Source organism: Sapajus apella, unplaced genomic scaffold, assembly GCF_009761245.1.
Source record: "Sapajus apella isolate SASKATOON/1434 unplaced genomic scaffold, GSC_monkey_1.0 scaffold85, whole genome shotgun sequence".
NCBI lineage: Eukaryota > Metazoa > Chordata > Mammalia > Primates > Cebidae > Sapajus > Sapajus apella.
In genome coordinates this window covers 1,536,462-1,542,934 of record NW_022437025.1, presented here as the reverse complement: position 1 = coordinate 1,542,934, position 6,473 = coordinate 1,536,462, and positions in this window count along the sequence as shown.

Here is a 6,473-nt window from a genome sequence, read left to right as displayed (position 1 = left end):
CTCTGATGAATTTTCATTTTCACCAGTTGAAGTGGACCTGGCTTCACCTCAGGCCTCTGGTCTGGCTCAGCACCAGACCGGGCAAGGGACTTTGTTCTTCATCCTGCACTTTTATTTATTTATTTATTGAGATGGAGTTTCCTCTTGTTACCCAGGCTGGAGTGCAATGGCGCGATCTCAGCTCACCGCAACCTCCGTCTCCTGGGTTCAAGCAATTCTCCTGCCTCAGCCTCCCGAGTAGCTGGGACTACAGGCGTGCACCACCATGCCCAGCTAATTTTTGTATTTTTAGTAGAGACAGGATTTCACCATGTTGACCAGGATGGTCTCGATCTCTTGACCTCGTGATCCACCCGTCTCGGCCTCCCAAAGTGCTGGGATTACAGGCTTGAGCCACTGTGTCTGGCCCATCCTGCACTTTTAATAAAATCATAGGGGTTTCGGGTTTGCAATAGCAAAAGAAAACATTAACAATTTTGGGGAATTTTCTTGATTTTTTTTCCCCCAAGAGAATTCATGGAAAGGTATTGAAGTTGATGAGTACCACTTTCTTAACTGACGTGGGCCGCAGATCAAAGGTGGGCAAAGGCGGCGAGTGGTGTGGTTTTGGATCAGCTCTCTTGGGGCCGAGCTGCCCTGGTGAAAGGTTCTGGCTTGGGTGACTCTTCTGTCTCTGCCCTGTGAGATGGAGGATGGGGCTGGGGGATTTGGGGCCGTAGTAAGCAGGAGCCCTGCCCAGGTCCTGCCCTCCTCCGCTGGGGCAGTGCCTACTCCTGCTGTGCTGGCTTGGGATCAGGAGCCCCTCTGTCCTTGGCAGGCCCTGGGTGGCTCCTGTGCTGAGGCGGACAGAGCAGGGGTTTGAGAGATGGGAGCCAGTCGGCCCCCGAAGTGTGGAGAGGCTTCGGGATCCTGAGAGTGTCAGCTGCTCCCCAGAGCCACCCCTGGCCCCACGTGGAGGGAAGGGAGGCCTCTGGCACTGGACTTTGATGCAGTTGCCAGGCTGCATGGGGAGGTTGTGTTTTGGGTAAATTTGTGGAGGTCAACCCCGGGTGACATAGCAAAAGCCAGTGGCTTGCATAGTCAGCTCCGCGCAGGGTGATGGGATGTGGAGTGAAGCGAGCGGTGTTCTGAGATGACTTCGTAAGGGCAGGGTCCTTCAGAGCCCGGCTGTGGGGCTGTAGTGACCTCCAGGGCACTGGCCCCTGGCCTGCGGGACACGGCAGCCTGGACAGCCGTGGAGATGGGGCTGTGGGGCTGACTTGGTGGTGTCATGCCTGCCAGGTCCCACTGGGCCCTCTGCTGCAGGCCGGGGAGGGCGTCAGAGACAAAGCAGGGCGTTGGCTGTGACTGCAGAGGGCCCTGTGGTCCCCACCCGGGCCTGGACCCTCTGGGACAGGTGGGGCCCTGCTCTGTTCCTGCAGTCACTCCAGAGCACGGCTGTGAGGCCACCCGTCGTCCCCTCCCACTGGATGGTGACCCAGGTTTGGGAGATCCGTCCACTGTGTCACCTGAATCTGGAACACTTCCCAGCAGCCCTCACCACCTGAGTCCCTTTCAAGGACAGGCAGGAGGAGGGGGCCTATGACTCTGCTCCCACCGGGGCCCTCACCAGCTCTGAGCCTGGCCTGGGTGTGTGGGAGCCAGGGGATGTGAGGTGAGCTGGCATCTGCGTGTGGAGTCACCGCCCCACCTCTCACCCTCCGACTCCCCCCTTCCCTCGATGAGGCCCCCAGGGCTCCCCTGCCCGTCTCACCTCCTACCCTAGCTCACCTCATCCTTCCCCAAACCTCCAGCTCTCCTGGGCAGGACCTTCCTGGCTGGCTGGTTATGAGGCTGAGCCCCAGGGCGATTCCCCTCGGTGCCCTTGGGGTAGGTGGTCTGGGACCTGGGGTGTCTGGTGGGGTGGGGCCCCTATCGGGCAGTGTGGTCAGTTCTTCTGCAGTGCAGACCTGCTGTGTCCTCTGCGGGTGGGGAGACTGAGGGGGAAGGTTCAGGGCACCCTTGGGTCTCTCGTCTGCCAGGCACAGGGTGGCGTGTGTGTGCTGGGAGTGAGCTCACAGCCCGGCCCCTGGAGCTTGTCCCCAAGGGTGTATTTTCCCTGGGCGTGTCTGTATGTCTCCTGAGATGGCAGACAGGACCCTCACCGGGGGCATCTGGGTCCCTTGGTTGGCCCTGCGGGGTCACCTGCCTGAGGCCGGGGGAATCCTGGGGGGCTGGCCTGCTGCCTTGGTGGATGTGTGGCCCCTGGGGATGGAGAGAAGCTGCTCCTGAAGCCGCAGGCAGTGCTGGTGGGGTGGGGGCTGCTCAGCTGTGTCACCCACAGGGGGCCTGGGTTCGGTCCTGCCTCAGCCGGCCACAGGCAGGTGGTCCCAGGGCCCTCTGGGGGGACCTCAGCGCTATGGGCAGGTAGGTGGGGACTTGGGGGGCTGCAGCACATCACAGCCCCTGGGTCTCTGGAGCCTGTTTTGGGCACCTACCTCAGTGTCAGCCCCTGCAGGATCCTCTGGGTTGGGCTAGGCCATGTCTGGGCAGAGCTGGTAGGAGGGCCCCCAGGGCAGCTCCCTTCCTGCACTGGGGGTCTGGGAGGCCACTCCTCCGTCCCCAGGCTGGGATGCTCCAGATAGGCCCTCCCTGCTCCTAGCCCCCAGCCCTGCAGCCTCAGCCCACCCCCAGCCCACCCCCTCTCCTGGGGCCTTCCCCACTGCAGGGCTTCTGTCCCTGTGGAGGGCTCCTGAGGGGAAGGGTTTGAGGTGAGGTGGAGTGGGGACGTGGGAATGAGAGAGGGATGGCTTCCCCACCCTTCCCCAGGCATCCACCCCTGTATCTTCTCCTGAATACGCCTCCATCCTTTCCCAGGCTCCCTCTGCCCCTTGAGGACCAGCCTCACCCCTGCTCCCTCTGGCTCTACCCAGAGCCTCTGAAAACCCAGGGAGGTGGGTATGGCCTAGCTGGGAGCCTCCCTGGCAGCCTGGGGTGGCAGTCTCTGTGCCACAGCCTCAGGGCCAGCCAGTCCCCTGCAGTCACAGGCCCTGTTCTTGTCCAACCTCTTGTCCCTTGTCATGGGTGCTTAGTCCAGCTGAGAGCCCTGGGCCTCCCTCTGCTGAGAGCTTGTCCGCCCAGGAACTCCCCAGACCCAGACAGTGATGGTGGCTGAGGCGCTGGCCCTCGCCAGGTGGCACTCTCCAGGAGAGGGGCCTGTCCGTCCTCTGCTGCAGCAGGAGCACCTCATTCTCACACTGGCTGCTCCGTGTGCAGCTCAGCCAGTGCCCTGGAGGGAGGAGGGGCAGATGCCAGGGCCATGGGTGACCGCTGGAGGGGCACTGTCGTGTTCCAGCCCTGCAGATGGGATGCTGTCTCCAAAAGTGATAACGCTGTGGCAAACCCAGCCAATCACAAGGAGAAATTCACAAGCCCACCATCCTAGGCAGAGGTCTCTGTAGTACTCTTAGTGGGTGATCCGTCGATTAGACTCAAAAGAAACAAGAAGAGCACGGCGGTTTGATGGTGCTGGCTCCCGAGCTTGAGTGGAGGGACGCCTGCAGAGCGGGGCTCACCCAGCTGGGAAGTCACATTAGTTTCAGGCGCACATGGAGCCTGTGGGAAATGGACTATTAACAGGCCAGAAAGCAAACGCCAGTGCATTTCAAATACTGTTATATGGATCCTATTTTCTGACCACAACTCAATAACAAAAAGCAAACAAAACCTCGTGTGCTTAACAAATTCCAAAAAATATACTGTATGTAACTCATGGGATATAGAAGAAATCAACAGAAATTAGAAGACCCAGAACTGGGTGATAGTGTGTGCGCACGGCATAGCCATGCTTGTGCAGTGGGTCCCAAGTGGTGTGTGGAAGGGGATTTACAGTCCTCAATTTCTGTATTAGGAGAAATGAGTGAAAAATAGCTGGGCACAGTGGCTTGTGCCTGTAATCCTAACACTTTGGGAGGCCAATTGGAGGGAGGATTGCTTGAGCTCAGAAGTTTGGGACCAGCCTGGGCAACATAGCAAGACCCCATCTCTACTAAAAATTAAAAAATTAATTGGGTGTGGTGGCTCATGCCTGTAGTCCCAGCTCCTTAGGAGGCTGAGGTGGGAGGATCGTTTGAGCCCTGGAGGTGGAAGCTGCAGTGAGCCGTGATCACACCACTGCACTCCAGCCTGGATGACAGAGCAAGACCCTTTCTCAAAAAAACAAAACAAAACAAAACCCAGAAATGAATGAAACTGACAACAAAGCCACAGCAGAGAAGATCCACAATTTTTTCTTTGCTAAATAATTGGCAAAAGTCTTTTAGCTCGAGAAAAGGGGAGACGGAGCAAATTTATGCTATGAAGAATGAAGAGAGGCAGAACTAGAGATGCAGCAGAGATTATAAAGATAGAGAGTATGATGAATGACTTAGAGGAAATGGACAAATTCCTGAAAAAAACATTGCCAAAAACTGACTCAAGAAGAAAGAGAACCTGTAAATAGTCCTGTAGCCACTTGCCAGAATGAACAGTTTAAATCTGCCTTCGAAGAAAGCCCCAGCCCCAGATGATTTATTTTTTTCTTTTTGAGTTGGAGTCTTGCTCTGTCACTCAGGCTGGAGTGCAGCGGCGCGATCTCTGCTCACTGCAGCGTCTGCTTCCTGGCTTCAAGCAATTCTCCTGCCTCAGCCTCCTGAGTAGCTGGGACTGCAGGCTTGTGCCACAATGCCCAGCTAGTTTTTTGTGTGTTTTTAGTAGAGACAGGGTTTTCACCATGCTGGCCAGGCTGGTCTTGAACTCCTGACCTTAGGTGATCCACCCGCCTCAGTCTCCCAAAGTGCTGGGATTACAGGAGTGAGCCACTGCGTCCAGCCCCCAGATGATTTTATAGGCAACCCTCCACAGAATGCTTAAGGGAAGAAATTCTGGCCTTTCATAATTCCGTTGAGACAATGGAAAAAAAAAAAGACCGTTTCCAAATTATGGCCAAGGCACGTATGATCATTATGTGAAACCAGACAGAAACAGGGGAGGCAGCTGCTGGTTGGCGGCTGAACATGGTGGCCAAGGTGGTGCCCTGAGAGCCACATCAGACCTCAGGGCTGGCTCCACCCCTCCCCTGCTTTCCCCTGTGTGTGTGGATGGGTGTAGAGGGGGTGTGGGGGCAAGGATGGAGCTCAGAGGGTAACAGGAGCCCCCAGTAGAGACCTCTTCCCACCCACCCACCCTGCCCTGTCCCCCTGGGACCCCAAACAGGGGAGTCCTGTTTGCATGCAGCAGCTCAGACACCTCCTGCCACACCCCAAGGTCAAGGTCACAGGCAGGCAGAGTCCACCGTGCGCTCCAAGCCAGCTTCCCCCCACAACCCCCACAGCCAGTGAAGAGGCCCGGTTCCCTCGTAGGCTGCAAGCCCCTCACTCCCTCCACTACCTGCTACCCACTGCCAGAGGGCCCCTCCCTAAGTCCTGCCCTGCCCTGCCCTGTGGTTTGGCTTTCGGCCCCTCCCGGTGTTTGGCTGGTCCTCCTGTGTGTCCCGAAAACCCCTGGCGCTCTCCCTGCCAGGGCCTCATTGCTCCAAATGGTGGGTTCTGCCTTGGTGTTGAACGAGAAGTGAGGCCCTGTAGCCAGAATCCCCCAATCACACCTGTTTTCCTCTCTCTGCTGTTATGGATATAGATTTTTTTAAACCTCCTTAATTCTGGTAATTTATATGTTCTTGGAGAATGGTCAGTTTGTGAGGAACACCGAATGTGTGAGCTGTCACCTTCAATCTCCTCTCCTCCCGGGCTCCCTCGCTTCCCGCTGTGCTGATGAGGTGCTCGGAGCCTTCCTTCGTTTGTTTATTTATTTATTTTGGGGAGCCGGCTCTTGGATTTACGGATGGGCTCTCCCATTCTTCTTGTTTCCAATTCATTAATTCCGGCTTTATCTCCGCCCCGCCCCTCCTGCCGCCCGAGAATCTGGTTTATGGATGTTTTTCCTCCTGTGTCGAGCGTTTTGTTCATTTATTTTCAGTCTCTCTTGCTCAGTAATAAAAGCGTTTAAAGTTGTGAATTCTCCAGCAACTCCTCCTGAATCTGGCTTCGTGGACGTGCAGTTTCTCTTTCCATATATTGTAAGATCGTCTCTCATGGCCAATTTTATTTACCCTCTGACCCAGGAGTTGTTTGGGAGAGGATTTCTGAATTTTCCAATCATCTGGCCGCTTCTTCAGATCTTTGCATTAATTTCTATGTTAATTGCATTGGTGTAAATCATGGTTTAAATAATGAAGCCTTAAGTGTTTCACCGTTTGGAGTGTAGGGAGATAGTGCTCGTGTGTGTGAACATGAATGCGCGCCTGAGCGTGTGTGTGCCTGTGAGGACATCCTGTATATGTGTGCATATGTGCCTACAGGTGTAACTACAGATATGCCTGCATTGTCTGCATGGGGTCTGTGCATAAGTGTGCCTGTGTGTGTGCCCAGGTAACTGTGCCCACAGGATTTGCAGGTGGG